An 18,757-nucleotide genomic window follows, 5' to 3' on the forward strand; every position below is an offset into this window, starting at 1 on the left:
TGACCTCCAGATAGAAAAAGATAGATAGCAAAAATTTAAAAGGATGGTAAGAAATTTAATTACCTTCCACTTTGGGGTTAAAAAAATTTAACTAAAAAAGAAACTGTATTAATTATTACCAAGTTATAGCAGATAAACAGCCATTAATTAATTAATTAATTAATTAATTAAAAACCCACCTGAATGCCCTTTTGATTGCATAAACATTGATTTCATATCACTTTAATGTAGATAAATAATAATTAATAAATATATGTTATTTACCGGGGCGGCACGGTGGTGTAGTGGTTAGCGCTGCCGCCTCACAGCAAGAAGGTCCTGGGTTCGAGCCCCGGGGCCAGCGAGGGCCTTTCTGTGCGGAGTTTGCATGTTCTCCCCGTGTCCGCGTGGGTTTCCTCCGGGTGCTCCGGTTTCCCCCACAGTCCAAAGACATGCAGCTTAGGTTAACTGGTGACTCTAAATTGACCGTAGGTGTGAATGGTTGTCTGTGTCTATGTGTCAGCCCTGTGATGACCTGGCGACTTGTCCAGGGTGTACCCCGCCTTTCGCCCATAGTCAGCTGGGATAGGCTCCAGCTTGCCTGCGACCCTGTAGAAGGATAAAGCGGCTAGAGATAATGAGATGAGATGTTATTTACCAGCTGGGAGGTCCATATCATGAAATACCGCGACCGAGGTCTTGAAAGTCCTGAGCGAGGCCCTCTGGGCCGAGGTCAGTATTCAAGGCCGAGGTCATGGTATTTCACCATACGGACCGACCTTAAGCTGGTAAATAATATATTTATTTTTTTCTTTACCAAATTCTAACAGGGGCAGCACAGTGGTGTAGTGGTTAGCGCTGTCGCCTCACAGCAAGAAGGTCTGGGTTCGAGCCCCGTGGCCGATGAGGGCCTTTCTGTGCGGAGTTTGCATGTTGTCCGCGTGGGTTTCCTCCGGGTGCTCCGGTTTCCCCCACAGTCCAAAGACATGCAGGTTAGGTTAACTGGTGACTCTAAATTGAGCGTAGGTGTGAATGTGAATGGTTGTCTGTGTCTATGTGTCAGCCCTGTGATGACCTGGCGACTTGTCCAGGGTGTACCCCGCCTTTAGCCTGTAGTCAGCTGGGATAGGCTCCAGCTTGCCTGCGACCCTGTAGAAGGATAAAGCGGCTAGAGATAATGAGATGAGATGAAATTCTAACAGAAAATGAGAGCGCCCGAAAGGGAAAACCGAGCCGAGCCGCCATCTTGAATCCTCATTCATGGCTGTAATGTAAATGAATTCCTCCTCGGTATACAAGTGCACTTCCATGGCAGGAAAAAAACTACATTTTGCCACCTATGTAGTCCCCTATTTATACAAATAGGAGTCATTCAGGATTCAGCCATGTTTTTGCTCGGCGTTAGCAAGTTAGAGGTTTTTAGCTTTCTCCTGAAATGTTTTCTTTTATTTCCTCTTCCTCAGGGTAGTAAAACTCGCTTTCGCTGTGAACACTGTCGTTATCGCTATCCATGCTGTAAAATTAATGCTATTCTCCTGAGAGATGTGAAAATAAATGTTGACAAAAATTGCTATGATGTTTGTTGTTGTTGTGAACGAGCAAGTTGCCAGAGGTCCATAAAGCCTCGGTCACAACCGGCCGTACATGCTCCTACAGCCGGTCTACGTGCAAAAAACGCAAGAAACGCACAGAGGGCGCGCGTGAAACGCACGGAGGGCGCGCGTGTGACGTGCTGATTTTTGAGCCGCAGACCGGCTGCAGAGGTTCTTTGTCATGTCAAACAAACTCTACGGGCGCTTACGGTTTTTTTCAGATTGCAAGACAAACTTACGGCCAACGTGCGTCTTTCTCCATGAACAAAAAAAACCGCAGCGATTTGGGAAACGCCAAAAAATTGTATGTCCGGTTGTGACCTAGGCTTAACCGGGGCCCATACTGTAGGATACGGACCCGCTCGCCAGCCAATCAGAGCGCAGGATTTGATGGAACCCGGACCGCGAAAAAAATACTTATTATATTAATATTAATGGTTTAAAATTCTTTATAGGAGCTTAATTCGTTCTGTCAGAATCATGTGATCAGTGATAACCACATGACTGGAAATTGAGGTAAGAGAAGTGCAAACCCTGGTGTGTGTTTTGGAAATAGTTCAAGAAAACAGTGGTTTGAGTAAGTTACAGTGATAACTGATTATTTGATGTTATAGAACCAACAAAGAAAAGGAGCATTTCTTTTTTTTATTAAGCAATACATTACATTGTCACTTGATGTTACCAGTTAACTTTATTGTTAAAAATTAAAAATCATTTCAAAGCACCGGAATGCACAGATTTGTTACCTGGAACCCAGAACTCCTGCTGCATGAGCCACTAGGAGCTGCACTTCATGATTTCGACCACCAGATGTCACTAGCGCATATTGAGTTGAAAAGCTTTGCATAATTACATTTTTCAAGGAAAGTTGATTATTTCAGAAAGTTTTATTTTGCCATCACTACTGTAGGCATCCTCTGAGCTAATGTAGACAGTAGCCATGGTTACATACAGTCATAATAATGCATTAATAATCAGACTGATTGCTCAACTGGGATTAAAACAAAACAAAACAAAACAAAACAAATGCACATGTAAACACCTCAGTCACAAAAAAGTAAACCAACTGAGGCCAACCCAAATGTAAATTATATGAGTGATCGAGATGGGTTAATATCCTTTTAGTTATCCATTGAATCGAAGAATAATAGCCATGTAAATTACTAACCACATTTCCAGAAAACTTGGGATATTTCCCAAAATGCAGTAAAAACAAAAATCTGATTTGTTAATTCATGCAAACCTTTATTGAACTGAAAAAAGTACAAAGAAAAGATTTTCAATAGTTGTACCATGTGCCTACATGGAAAATCTAAAGCAGGGAGAGCTGCAGCAAAACCCACCAAAACCACCATGCCAGACAGACCTCCCTGGCCTTCCATGCTTTCATGGAAGAGCCAGCAGGAGGATCTCACTGAACTATTAAGTAGCAAGCAAGTTAAACCAAGATGAAATATGGTGAAGCTTCACAGATTGCTGTTGGGGTAATATAGCTAGTAGTTTATACAGAGAGCCTGAGCAGCTATACAATACATTTAGGGTTTAATCTAGCACAGTATGAATGAACGGGGCAGGTCAGGCTGGATGGCACTGCCTCCGAGCACAGTTGGCAAAATTCTGAAATTCAAAGCGGGACAAGAATCGGCCATGGTTGTCCAAGCCTGGAATATGGGCTATTCAAATGATTAAATTATCCAATGCAGAGGACCTGTGAGGCACGTCATGAGTCTGTTAATAACGGAACTGAGGAGCGCCCTTGTTAATGATGTTTACAGCTGCTGCCTCATTGTCACAAAAACAGGATTTGCTTCTTGACCAGTGTTTATCCCACAGAAGATGAGCTACACAATTGGGTAGATTCCATTAGAGCAGTGGAAGAAGTGTCACCTGACAAGGATGGCAATCCTTATGGTCATGCATCAGTAAACCACCGATTATTGAAAAAAAAAGAAAACAACCAATGGAAGGGGCTGCGTCGTGAACAACTTAATTACTAATGGAGATTCCAGGTTTTCATTATAGAAGAATAAGATACCATTCCATTTACCCAACAGAAGGAGACCAGAACCGGGTTTCAGATCTGCAGTCTGTATCCAAGCTCACCCTATGATGGAGTTCTTTACAGATTTAGAGAGGTCAAGCCTGGATACAAAGGAATGTCCCTGGGGAATAACGTGCATTGTGTAATTAAGATGCCCAAACATAGAAGCAATTCCCTTTTGAAATTGCTATTGCCTCCTGCACTTCTCATGACCTCTCTGAAATTATTTCATTTTTCGAGAGGCAAGAAGCTTGCATCCAGTTGCTGTCTAAGGTGATGCCTAGAAATTCTATAGTCAAGTCAGTTTATTTGTATAGCGTTTTTAACAACAGTCATTGTCGCAAAGCAGCTTTATAGAAAATTAAAGACTTTAAACATGAGCCAATTTTATCCCTAATTTAACCCCAATGAGCAAGCCTGTGGTGATGGTGCCAAGGAAAAACTTCCTGTGTCAGTCCTGTGCGCTGTGGTGCATGCACTTGAAGGCGCACCCCAGGCTACACCCGCGTTGAGCAGACTCCAGCACACGTGCCAGTAACGACGTGCACCTGAACTCAATTAAGGAGCTACGTGCACCTATTTAAGGACTGTGCTGATGCACCATCTTTGCGAAGTATTACATCAATACGCATTACCAAGCCTTTCTACCCATGTTCCTGATCTTATGTTTACTGATTCCTGTGCCTGTTTCTCATTCTTGTTCTAGTTCTCGCTTTGCCTCTGATATCCTGTTTGTGCCTCGTCCAACCCTTTTGCCTGTTTCACATTTTGGATCTAGCCTGCCATTTTGGATTGTTTGCCTGTGTGTTTTCCACTGTTATTATTAAACTGATTACTTCTGCACTTACATCCGCCTACCTTGCGTACCTGACAGAATACTTTGCCTTACAATGGATGTAGCAGAAGTTTTACAGTACATGATTCCACACTGCTTCCGGGTTTCCCTGTCTCAGCCCCTCGTATTTCTGGCTGAAGTCTGACTGGAGTCCCCCAGCACCCTACTATGGAATATATCACCCTATGGGATTCATCTTGCAGTGTGATTTTTTTCTATAAGGACCTCCAAGAGCCCAAGCCACCAGAACCCATCTGGGTAAGCTTTATCCTAACGTTTGTTTCTGGACGAGCATGCCAATGGGTGGATTACCTGATCCAAGTCGAACACCCGTGCCTTCGAAGGTCTCAGACTTTCTTTGCCATGCTCAAGTTCATTTTTGAATCTTTGGGAAAGAAGAAATCCCATGAATTTTTTTTGGGGGGGTGGATCCCTCCAGTAGCTGATGCAGCTGAGGAGGCCATTGCTCCAGAGCTCCCTCCAGTGGCTGATACAGCGGAGGAGGCCATTGCTCCAGAGCTCCCTCCAGTGGCAGATGTAGAGACAACAGAGGATGCTGTTGTTCCTGAGCCCCTCCTGGAGTCTGTCTCTCCAGAGCTGGTCTCTCAGCCAGAACCAGCACCTGAATCAATGCCTGAACCAGAGTCTGTATCAGAACCCATGCCTGAACCTGATCCAGCAACTCTTCCAGCACCAGTGGCAGCGTCTGTTCCAGTGCCAGTGCCAAAGTCTGTTCCAGTGCCAGCACCAGCTCCAGAACCAGTGCCAGAGTCAGAGTCAGCGCCAATGCCTGCTCCAGAACCAGTGCCAGAGTCAACGCCAGTGTCTACTCCAGAACCAGTGCCAGAGTCGGAGTCAGAGTCAGCACCAGTGTCAACTCCAGAACCAGAGTCAGCACCAGTGTCTACTCCAGAATATACACCAGTGTCAGAGTCAGCTCCAGTGCCAGAGCCAGCATCAGAGCCTGCATCAGTGTCTACTCCAGAGCCAGTGCCCAGGTCAGCCAGAGCATCAGAGCCTACACCAGAGTCGGCACCTGCGCCAGCTTCAGTGCCAATGCCAGAGTCAAGGCCAGTGCCAGAACCTGAGCCTGTTCCAGAACCTGTGTCAGAGGATGTTAGCGCAACCTATGCCTCAGCTGGCTATGAAGAAGTCATTGTCCTGCTGCCATCTGGCTATGAAGACGTCGTAGTCCCACCGCCCAGCCAGGACCATAGTAATGCACTGACAGAGCTTGAGCCCATGCCTGAGTCCAGTCCAGAGTTCGAACTAAAGCCAAGTCCTGAGTCCAAGCCAAGTCCAGAGTTTGAACTAGAGTCCAGTCCAAAGCCTAAGTCAAGTCCAGAGCTTGGGCACACTTCCAGCCCTGTGTCCAAGCCAGTTCCAGAGCTCCAATCTGAGTCATCTCCTGAGCTTGAGCCAGAGTCCAGCCCAGAGCTCAAGATGTCTCCAGAGCTTGAGTCCAGCCCTGAGTCCAAACCAGATCCAGAGCTCAAGCCTGAGTCAGCTCCTGAGCTGGAGCCAGAGTCCAGCCCAAAGCTCAAGTCATCTCCAGAGCTTGAATCCAACACGAAGCTTGAGTCCACTTTCAGTCCTGGATCCAAACCAAGTCCAGGACCCAAGTCAAGTCCTGAGCCTGAGCCCGAACCCCCACCAGAGTCAAGTATGTTGAATTTTCGCTCCTGGAGGGAGCTCTTTGGGGGGGGGGGGGGGGGGGGGGGTCTGTCAGTCCTGCACGCTGTGGCGTGTGCACCTGAAGGCGCGCCCCAGGCTGCATGTACATTGAACAGACTCCAGCACGTGTGCCAGTAACGACGCGCACCTGAACTCAATTAAGGAGCTATGTGCACCTATTTAAGGACTGTGCTAATGCACCATCTTTACTAAGTATTGCGATATGTCAGTATGCATTACTGAGCCTTTCTACCCGTGTTCTTGATTTCCTGTTCCTTGATTCCTGTGTCTGTTTCTTGTTCTCATTCTAGTTCTCGCTTTGCTTCTGATATCCTGTTTGTGCCTCGCCCAACCCTTTTGCCTGTTTCACATTTTGATCTATCCTACCATTTTGGATTGTTTGCCTGTGTGTGTTTTCCACTGTTATTATTAAACTGATTACTTCTGCACTTACATCCACCTACCTTGTGTACCTGACACCCTCAAACGACACGAGGAAGAAATGTTGAGAGGACTCAGACTCAAAAGGGAACCCATCCTCATTTGGATGATAACAGATAGCATGATTATAAATAATTTGGTTCTATAATGGTGTCCTATATAGTCACAAGTATAACCGTGTAACCAGGAAAATCATAGATTTAACACGAGGTCTGTTTTGTTGAAGTTGATGCTTTGAGCTTTGTCATTAGGAAGAGCAGATAAACCAATTATTAGGCTTTCCCCCCCTCCCCCCAAAATATTTACGGGGAGCTATCTTATAGGCTTAATGCAAGTTATCGAATTCAGTAGTTGGGTGGTGACGTCTTCATTCTGTGATGCAGGAGTGACCCTGTGGCTAATTTGGGAGCATGGAGGATATAAACAAACCTGTTGTTACCAGGAAACACAAACTGTAGAGGGAGATGACCAGACTCCAGGGCTTGTATTCTGGACTTCATGGTGACAAGTGACACTGGATGTTGACGAGGCTGATAAGGAGTTATTCGGGTCCACAGGTGTGGCTGCTGGGGCTTAGACTCGCGCTCTCGAGCAGCAGTCTGGTCAGAGCTGGGACTGTGCGGAGGTGCAGGCAGGGTTTGTTTTCAGCAGTTTCCCTAGGAGTGTCGGAGCTGAATATATCTGCAGCTGGGGGCTCAATGTGGATGCCCCCGCAACAATGCAAACAGTTCCTCAAGGGAAGCTCCAACTGGAGCCGCGATGCTATTTATTAACAAGATTTCCAGGAGCCTGGGCACAAGCCATTCATTAATCCTGTGAGCATAGGATTTCTACTTGCCAAACGAGCTCCGGCGAATGGAAATGGTGCTCGCTTGCAAAATGGCTTGCAGAGGAAGCAACAAAGGTAGGCAGGTTAAAGCAGCTTAAATAAGGTGCTCTATGAGAGATTTGCCAATAGAATGTGTAGAAGGGAATCCGCTGAGCTGACAGCTGATGTGCGCTGGCTTGAGATCAGCTGCAGTCAGCTGATGTAGCTGGGATTGAGGGCTGAGCCTGACTTTGTGGCCTGCCAGAACTATGCTACGCTCAATTTTTGGGTCATGTGTTTCTCATCTTCCTCTTGACAATAGCCCATAGATTCTCTCTGGGTGTCAGGTCAGGCAAGTTGGCTAGCCAATCAAGCACAGTAATATCATGATCAAACCATTTGGTCATAGTTTTGGCACTGTGGGCAGGTGCTAAGTCCTGCTGGAAAAGGAAATCTGCATCTCCATAAAGCTTGTCAGCAGATGGAAGCACAAAGTGCCCTAAAATCTCTTGGTAGATGGCTGCGTTGAATTTGGACTTGATAAAATGCAGTGGACCAACATTAGCAGATGACATAGCACGCCAAATCATCACAGACTGTGGAAACATCACACTGGACTTCAAACACCTTGGATTCTGTGCCTCTCCACGCTTCCTCCAGAGTCTAGGACCTTGATTTCCAATGAAAAGCAAAATGTACTTTCATCCATAGATAGGTTGAGGATTTTGGACCCTGAACCAGGGTGGGGGGGGGGGGGGGGGGGGGGGGGTTTCTTGATAATGTTGCATTTTAGGGCTAAAGAGTGAGTTAAAAGACACTCTTAAACAATGAACTTACATGTTCTCTGTACATGGTTTTCCTGAACTCACTCGTAAGAAGGAGTCTTAAGAGCAACTTTGCTAAGAGCTTCTTTGCAGCATGCATCCTCGCAAAAGGCATTAGTAGTTGCAAAAGGCATTCATACTGTAGTAGCTAAAGACATTAGTAGTTGCTAAATCCAGTCGATTAGGTCACATGGTGTTCATTTTTAATCAAAAAACAATGAAATATAAAGTGCTTAAAATATGTTTATATTGTATCATCATTAAAGGGCTGATGACACGAACATGACTCTATGCAATTTTTTAAATAAACTATACAACATGGCAAACATGTTAGATTTCTGTTATAATTACGTGAAAAGAAGCTGTTGTTACGCGAATATCCAACTTTTAATTGCACAGCGCAAGAAAACTGGGTCCGTGGCTCGCGGCCATGTTGTGACGTCAGCGGAAGAACACGCTGCGGTTCACTGGCTGTCTACTCAATGGAAATGGCACATGAAAACGCCGGTGAACTCTCTAGCTCTTCCTCTTCTGGGAGTCTAGAATTGTGTTGTGAGTGGGATAGATCGGAAGAATCAAGTGATGACAAACACGGGTGCATCCAACTGTACAGGTTTGAACCTGTTACTGTGCAATCTGAGAGCGACTCCGACCCCGAGATGGACAGCGGACAGGCAGACAGCCCAGCATTGAACACCACAAGGTTGGATAACAAGGATTGGTAGGTCAACCCGTATTTGTTCAAAATGTTACGGAATCAATATTTTAATATTGTGTATTGTTGTCTTGCATGTGTAAACACTGCTTATATCACGTAAGCCGTATGCTACACTGAATACATAGTTCCTAATGGAGCATGCAAACGGCTAACATAATAAGCTTACGACTATGCCTGATCCGTGATACATTTAGGATAATATTGGCAGGCACGTCTTCTAGTTTATGGCTTCTTAGTTTTATCCTTGAATGAAGCAAAATATTTGATAACCTACATCAGCGTAAGCAAATGACAATCTGTAGCCTACTTGTCTGGCTAAGTTAGCTTTCCCTCAGTGTTTGCTTTGAGAAACAAGCTTTCACAAGCAAATACATGACTGATATCACGCCGACTTTATGATTACGTTTATGATTAGCATGAATGTGTACTCTATGATGTGTACTCTATGAGCGCTCTGGAGCAAGTCACTTCCAAAATGGCCGCACAGACCGCATGATTACTATTTTTAGCATCATGTCGGAGCACTCTATAGCTCTACGTACCTTTATCTTATGTCGTTTCTCAACACATGTTCTGACAGTTGGACTGTCTTTGGAGGAGTCGCCTTGTCCCAGGCGACTGCTGGATCTGGCATAGCTACTAGTAGACCCCCTCCAGAATACTGTAGGCACTGCTGATGGTAGCAGCACACGTTTGTGCTGAACTGCACACCCAAGAGATTCCTTTAAGCTGGGAAGGGTGTCAAAACAATCCAAATCGAAGTGTTCAGAGCACAGGACGGATGTTGGTGAGGGCTCCCACTTGTCACGAGTGCGCCTGACTTGCTTCACCCACTTCGCATGCAGCTCGGGATCTCTGGGAAACTTGGATAAACTTACCCCATCCTTGTGGGTTTTGGAGCAAAAGCTGGCAACACAACGCGAAGGTATAATAACTATATATATATATATATATATATATATATATATATATATATATATATGTGGCAGATCACAGAATCCAGGGACACATGTCGGCCCGGGGGCATTTTGAGTTATTGACAGATTCAGAAAGTACAGTTTCTAAGCTTTCCAATGATGCCTTCCATGTGGAGATCTGACAATATTTGAAGAATGTGTGGCCTTTTGAAAGTGTATACTTCTTAAAACAGAAAAGGGAGAAAATCGCCCTCAAAGTTTTCCATCTCAGCTACTCTGGGTGTAGGGCGGGCACATAATGGTGCTCATTTGCATGACATTAAGGAAAGCCCTACCCCCTACGAGCTAGCACGATACTACTTTCATGTAAACAAAGATCACCACGTCAATTTTCCTTCCATGCAAAGTATGCCCAACACAATTATGAAGTACAAAAATAAGTCCTAAAGTATACTTTAACGTTTTGTGGTTGAAAAATTACTCACACCGTAAGAAAGAAAGATAGCACGATGATGACACAACTAACACAACACTAGTTTCATGTAAAGCCTCGGTCACAACCGGCCGTGTGTGCTCCTACAGCCGGTCTACACGCAAAAAACGCAAGAAACACACGGAGAGCGCACATGAAACGCACGAGAGCGCGCGTGTGAAAAGCACAAAAGCGCGCGTGTGACATGCTGATTTTCGAGCCGCAGACTGGCCGCAGAGGTTCTTTGTCATGTCAAACAAACTCTACGGGCGCTTACTTTTTTTTCAGGTTGCAAGACAAACTTACGGCCAACGCGCGTCTTTCTCCGTGAACAAAAAAAACCCGCAGCGATTTGGGAAACGCCAAAAATCACACGGCCAAAAAATCATACGTCCGGTTGTGACCTAGGCTTAATCAAACCACAACACTCTCCATTACATGCAAAAATAACCACACAGCCTTAGATTAATAAACTTACCCCATCAGAAAGAGAAACGGCGCCTTGCACACACCAATGCCTCCGATGGAATGTAGTCCCAGAACGGTCCGTGTATCATCCGATCATTCAAGTATTCCATTCAATCTGGAAAACGAGTGTAGGGAGAATCGCGTGTGGGTGGAGCACAGAGGATGGCAGGACAGAGTAAAATTCAATCACTCTTTTTATTTGCTCTTTTCAGACGCATACACCACTCTCTCAGCCACGCACACAGGCGCGCACACACACACACACACACAAGTCGTCTGGCTGGAGAGAGAGCTCCCTTCCGCTCTCCCTCTCCCACCTTAAGTAGAGGGCGGTTTACTGGGGAAAACACACACAAACACAGGTTAATTACCCTCAGGTGTAGCGATTCTGCCACTTACCTTCCCCGACTCCGCCCTCCTGTCACAGACCGGCGCTTGACCACGCCCCCGCTTCCACATACCCCCACCACCCGACTCAGGCCGGGCGCCCGTCCGGCCCGCAGCCGACTCCCCCCCCCCTTGACGGGAGAGGAAGTCCGCCACGACCATCTGCGCCCCCGGCCTGTGGACCACCTTGAAGTTGAAGGGTTGGAGTGCCAGATACCAATGGGTGATCCACGCGTTGGCATCCTTCATGCGGTGGAGCCACTGGAGGGGCGCGTGGTCTGAACAGAGGGTGAAAGAGCGCCCCAGCAGATAGTAACGGAGGGCGAGGACCGCCCACTTGATCTCCAGGCACTCCTTCTCTATGGTGCTGTAGCGCCCCTCACACACTGACAGCTTCCGACTAATGTACAGGATGGGGCGATCCTCCCCCTCCACCTGCTGGGACAAAACGGCCCCCAGCCCTCTGTCCGACGCATCCGTCTGCAACATAAAAGGGAGAGAGAAGTCAGGGGAGTGTAAAAGTGTCCCCCACACAGTGCAGCCTTTACCTCAGAGAAAGCCCGCTGGCACTGCTCCATCCACTGGACCGGATCTGGCGCCCCCTTTTTAGTGAGGTCAGTCAGCGGGCTGGTGACGTCCGAATAATTAGGTATAAACCTACGATAGTAGCCAGCCAGCCCCAGGAACTGTCTCACCCCCTTTTTGGTCTTGGGCCTCGGGCAGGCCGCAATCGCTGCTGTCTTATTAATTTGGGGACGCACCTGCCCGTTACCCAAGTGGAAGCCCAGATACCGTACTTCCACCCGCCCAATTGCACACTTCTTCGGGTTGGCAGTGAGCCCCGCCCGCCTCAGCGACCTAAGGACGGCCCTCAGGTGTTGCAGGTGCCGCTGCCAGTCATTACTATAAATAATGATGTCGTCAAGGTAAGCGGCCGCGTAGGTGGCGTGGGGCCGGAGGACCCGGTCCATCAGCCGCTGAAACGTAGCGGGCGCCCCAAACAGCCCAAACGGAAGTGTGACGAACTGGTGTAAGCCGAACGGTGTGGAAAAGGCCGTTTTTTCCCGGGATAATGGAGTCAAGGGGATCTGCCAATATCCCTTCGTCAAATCAGTGTCGAGGAAAAGCGAGCCGTGCCTAGTCGATCGAGCAGCTCATCAATACGAGGCATTGGGTACGCGTCGAATTTAGACACCGCGTTGACTTTTCTATAGTCCACACAGAACCGGACTGAGCCGTCGGCCTTAGGAACCAAGACCACTGGGCTGCTTCAGTCACTGTGGGACTCCTCGACAATGCCCATTTCGAGCATGGCCTGAAGTTCTTCCCGAACCACCTTTTTTTTGTGTTCGGATAATCTATAAGGACGGCTACGCACTACCACCCCCGGGGGCGTCTCTATGTGGTGTTCTATGAGGTTAGTGCGACCGGGCAGGGGCGAGAACACATCCGAAAACTCGGCCTGCAACTGGGCGACCTCCGTGAGTTGGGTCGGGGAGAGGTGGTCTCCACAGGGGACCGGAGAGGTACGAGATGCCAATGTCCCTTTTTGGACCTCCGGCCCCAGCTCCGCCTTCTCCGGAACTACTGACACCAACGCCACGGGGACCTCCTCGTTCCAGAGTTTTAGCAGATTGAGGTGGTAGATCTGTAGCGCCCCCTCCCTGTCCATTCGCCTAACCTCATAGTCGACGTCCCCGACTCGCCGTGTGACCTCAAAGGGTCCTTGCCACTTGGCGATTAATTTGGAGCTCGACGTGGGCAACAGGACGAGTACCTTATCTCCCGGAGTGAACTCTCTAAGGCGCGTGCCCTTGTTGTACAGGCGGGTTTGCCATTCCTGGGCCTGCCGCAAATTCTCCTGAGTTAGGTGGGTGAGCGTGTGGAGTTTTGCACGCAGATCCATAACGTACTGAATCTCGTTTTTGCTCTGTGAAGGTCCCTCCTCCCAATTTTCCCACAGTACATCTAAGATGCCGCGCGGCTTACGCCCGTATAATAATTCAAACGGGGAGAACCCCGTGGAGGCTTGGGGGACCTCTCGCACTGCAAACAGCAAGGGTTCGAGCCACTTATCCCAGTTACGTGCATCCTCACTTACGAATTTTTTGATAATATTCTTGAGGGTGCGATTGAACCGTTCAACTAAACCGTCCGTTTGTGGGTGATAAACGCTGGTGCGGATCGGCTTAATACCCAGTAGCCCATACAGTTCGCTCAGTGTTTGTGACATAAACGAGGTGCCTTGGTCAGTCAGAATCTCTTTCGGGATTCCAACCCGGGAGATGACATGGAAGAGGGCCTTTGCAATACTGCGTGCTGAGATATTGCGAAGAGGCACCGCTTCCGGGTATCGCGTTGCATAGTCCACCAGAACCAATATAAAGCGGTACCCTCGTGTTGACCGATCTAATGGCCCGACGAGATCCATCCCAATTCTTTCGAACGGGGTCTCGATTAATGGTAGGGGGCGCAAGGGCGCTTTTGGAATGACCGCTGGATTTACTAACTGGCATTCGCAGCACGCCGTACACCACTTACGGATGTCGCCGCGAATCCCCGGCCAATAGAATCGGGCCATTATCCGGGCAAGTGTCTTATCCTGCCCGAGGTGTCCAGCCATGGGATTAAAGTGAGCCACCTGGAATACCAATTCCCGGCGGCTCTTTGGAATTAACAACTGGGTGACTCGCTCTTTCGTCTGAGTGTCCTGCGTCACTCGGTACAACCTATCCTTCAAAATGGAAAAATAGGGGAAGGACGGGGTAGCGTTCGGCTGGAGCGTTTGACCATCGATTACTCTCACTTGGTCAAACGCGTGTCGCAGAGTCTCGTCTCGCGATTGTTCCAGTGGGAAATCCGCGAGGGATTCCCCAATAGAAAGAGGAGGGGCCGGGGGCTCCTCGCTTTGTCGCAGAGATGACGTAGACGGCTCTGCGACCGCAGCTCCAGCCAAAGCGACACCGGGACCCTCCCCTATCAACCGGCAGGACCCACTCTTTACTAGGCATGCCATCAAACCCCGAAATACCGGCCAATCAGTCCCCAAGATCAAAGAGTGGGTAAGGCGAGGATTAACCGCCGCTTTCACTATTGATTTTTCCCCTCTGAAATGTATGTGGACCGACACCAACGGGTAGCTGTGAATATCCCCGTGCGCACACACAACACCTTCACCCCTTGTGCTCCCCCCAATGCCTCGTCTTGCACCAGGCTTTGGCGGATCGAGGTCTGATTGCAGCCTGAATCCACCAACGCCTGATATGTAGCCCCTTGTACACTTACCGGTATGCGATATGCTCCGGCCTGATCGAGGGCAGTCTCTGGCGCGTCGGGGATCCGCACCACCGCCCCCACCTCCATCGCTGCACACTGTTGCTGCAGGTGGCCCGGTTCCCCGGAGCACCAGCAAACCGGCCCGGGCCTTCTCTCTGCAGCTGTGTTCTGAGGCTCACTCACCTGAGGGGGGGGAGAGACAGACACAGAAGGGAGAAACGGGAGGGCACCACGGGTGCGGCGGGCCGGCTGGGGTGGAGCCGGCTCCCGCTTCCGTGGTGGGGGAATGGGGCGAGGACGGGACACGGGAGGGGGGGGGGAAGAGAGAGAAAAGAAGAAAGAGAAGACGATGTCGTTGGTTGTCCTGCCGCCGGAACAGCCGCCAGATGATCCTCCGCCAGTCCTATGGCCTGATCCAGCGACCCCGGGTGGTGGCACTGGACCTACTCCGCGGTTCCGGCTGGTAAGCGGGCGATGAACTGTTCCAGCGCCACCTGGTCGATGATTCCCTCGGCGTCGCGATCTTCGGCCCTCAGCCACCGCCAGCAGGCGTCCCGGAGCTGCTGGCCGAACGCGAACGGGCTGCCGCCTTCCTCCATCCGCAGCGCGCGGAAGCGCTGGCGCTGCTGCTCCGGCGTGCGCCCCACGCGCTGGAGGACAGCCCGGCGAAGGTCGGCGTAGGCCAGCCGGCGATCGGCGGGGAGCTGTAGTGTGGCTAGCTGCGCCTCTCCCGTCAGGAGGGGGAGGAGGCGCGCCGCGCGCTGCTCCATCGGCCACCCCGAGGCTTCGGCGACCTGCTCGAACAACGTGATGAAAGCCTCGGGGTTGTCCTGCGGGCCCATCTTGGTTACGGTGAGGGGAGACGGGCCCGCAGCCGGGGCGCTGGTGGACCCCGCCGACATGAGGAGACGCCGGAACGCCTCTCGATCTTCCTGCTGAGCCAGCACCAGGGCTTCGAAGCAGCGCTCCTGCTCCTTCCGGAGCGTGACGAGTGCCTGGTGCTGGCTCTGCTGAGCCGTGGCGAGGGCGTGGACCAAGTCCGCGAACGGGGAGGATTCCATGGGGCTGCAGGACTGATGCTCCACCTTTTCCGAGTTTCGGCACCACTGTAGGGAGAATCGCGTGTGGGTGGAGCACAGAGGACGGCAGGACAGAGTAAAATTCAATCACTCTTTTTATTTGCTCTTTTCAGACGCATACACCACTCTCTCAGCCACGCACACAGGCGCGCACACACACACAAGTCGTCTGGCTGGGGAGAGAGCTCCCTTCCGCTCTCCCTCTCCCTCCTTAAGTAGAGGGCGGTTTACTGGGGAAAACACACACAAACACAGGTTAATTACCCTCAGGTGTAGCGATTCTGCCACTTACCTTCCCCGACTCCGCCCTCCTGTCACAGACCGGCGCTTGACCACGCCCCTGCTGCCACAATGAGGTTGCGTTTTTTTTGCTAGAAATGGTGATCTCCGATGTAAATACCGTGTGTCTGTTTGCTTCATGGTGTTTGCTCCTCTGCGCTCTGTTTAGTAACTCATTCCATAGTGAAATCACATGCCTGTATGCAGTTAAGTAGCCATGCGCTCAACTCGGATCATACAGCTGATTCGCGGAAAAAAAATGACTTAAATCATCATGTGAATGGCCCATATGGTAATTTACCCACACCCCCCAGCAGGCTACAGTCCTGACAAAAACGAGACAATTTGCAACAAAAAATGTATGCTTTTCCAACAAAACAATCTATTATCTGAAATACTGATTGCATTCTTCAAGATCTCAACTTGCACATGATGGAAAAAAACAAAAATCACAAATTTCGAAAAAAAATGTTTCTTTTGCGATTATCTCGGATTCGTTTCGGCTGACATGTGTCCCTGGATTCGGTGAGGGGTCACACATATACACATATATTATACTAATGTATTATATATATATATATATATATATATATATATATATATATATATATATATATATATATTATACTAATGTATAATAATGTATAATAATAATACTAATAATGATAAACTGAACACCTCTCGCATCAACAACAAACTGGTAAGTTAGGAGGAAGATTCTTTCGCTGACGTCATATAGCCTCTCCTCCTCTTTCGTCTCCTGGGTGCTGCAGCCCCGTCAAATTTGCCCAAATAGCCGCGTTTTTTATCATAACTTGTAAAATAGGCGCCTTCGTGAATTAATATATGGATCATCGGGAATTACTTTTTATGTTATAAAACATTGCCAAAGATGTCAAAAACGTGTCATCAGCCCTTTAAGCATTACATGTATAACGAGGTAATTAATAATTGAAACTGTTTTATATTTTTGGACAATAACATTTTTTATTCCAAGCATATTTTTTTTATTAAATGAACAAACATTTACAAGAAAGAATGAGCAAATAATAAGCTAAATAATTCAGTAAAATGTTTCTCCTATGCCCCCTCATGTCATTGTTACCTAATCAAGAGCTTAATGTTCCTTATAAACAGGCATGCAGCTGAGTGGGATTTGACGTATGAAGGAGGTACTGCATCTATACAGTCACCTGTCTCCCCACCCCCCATGGCCAGTGTTGCCAGATTGGGCGGTTTCAAGTGCATTTTGGAGGGTTTTGAACATATTTTGGGCTGGAAAACGTCAGCAGTATCTGGCAACGCTGCCCATGGCCCCACTGCCTCCTCATTCCCTGGACCCTCTCAGCTGAACACTTCCCAGGCTGCAGGCAGCCAGAGTCCAGCTGGCCAAGAGTGTCAGTGCAGCCAGGAGCTGCTCAACATTGAAAAGGAATGGCTCCAGTTGCTCTGAGACCTGCATGACCAAAGAGAGCAGCACCATCAGGAGCGAATGGCCCTTAAACGGGCAAAACTAGACCTACTGGTCAGAGGAGTGGCGCTTCAGAGTAGATTCACTGGAGTGCAGCCATGTTTATTTTAACTGTTATTCACAATGTCAAGTTGGCAATGTTTTGCCCTTATGTATGTCGCGCCATGGGATTTTTGTACCAGATGCTCTGTTTACAGAATGTGTAGAAACAGCATAGAAAATTGTGTGATATTTTGCAACGTTTTCACTGGCTGATCCAGTAACTATCAATGAATAATCACCTCAGTAGCGCCCCTATGGGATCAGCCAGCGAAAACGGTGCAAAATATCGCGCACTTTTCAATGCTGTTTCTACACATTCTGTAAACAGCACATCTTGTACAAAAAATCCTGTGGCGCGACACAAATATACACTGCAAAAAACGGAAAACTGAATTTGAGGAGAAAATGACTTAATACTAGTGAAATTATCTTGCTGCATGGACAGATATTTTTACTTGAGACATCTTAGAATAGGCGGCACGGTGGTGTAGTGGTTAGCGCTGTCGCCTCACAGCAAGAAGGTCCTGGGTTCGAGCCCCGGGGCCGGCGAGGGCCTTTCTGTGCGGAGTTTGCATGTTCTCCCCGTGTCCGCGTGGGTTTCCTCCGGGTGCTCCGGTTTCCCCCACAGTCCAAAGACATGCAGGTTAGGTTAACTGGTGACTCTAAATTGACTGTAGGTGTGAATGTGAGTGTGAATGGTTGTCTGTGTCTATGTGTCAGCCCTGTGATGACCTGGCGACTTGTCCAGGGTGTACCCCGCCTTTCGCCCGTAGTCAGCTGGGATAGGCTCCAGCTTGCCTGCGACCCTGTAGAAGGATAAAGCGGAATGAGACATCTTAGAATAAGTTAGTTGCAATCTAGAACTAGGTTTAATAATCTCAGAATTGGTGTCTTGTATTCTTCTAATAGGAAATGCGAGATCGCGTCAACTATTTTCAAGATATTTTCACTTACTGTCATTTTTTGCAGTGTACAATATTACAGGTACATCAATTTGTCTCATTTATGACACTAAATTAGATAATCACTTTCCTAATGGAGTTAAATTTATTTAAAATGTCCATCCATAATTCCATAACATATTGAAATATATTCATAATTTTCATATTCATAAAAATTCTTGAATATAAAATTCATAATTCAGAAAATTGTATCACAGCATGAATAATTGCCAGTATTTCTCTAATAGGCTGAAGATTCATTTAGTTTACACACAATGCTGAACTGTCACTAACCGGTATTACAAATATACTGTAGTTAATTTAAACTGGGGGTGAGAGATATCGCTAAACAAAATCAGCTCAATCACAGAGAACAACAGCCTTCCATAGGAGATGCCGATCTGAAGTGAGATAGGCTACTAATAGTGCTATTAATAAAATGTTTTATAGCTATTCGATAAGCTATAATAGTGCTATTAATAAAATATTTTTATAGCTATTCGATAAGCTGTG

This window comes from Neoarius graeffei, chromosome 21 (genome assembly GCF_027579695.1).
Source record: "Neoarius graeffei isolate fNeoGra1 chromosome 21, fNeoGra1.pri, whole genome shotgun sequence".
NCBI classification, from domain to species: domain Eukaryota; kingdom Metazoa; phylum Chordata; class Actinopteri; order Siluriformes; family Ariidae; genus Neoarius; species Neoarius graeffei.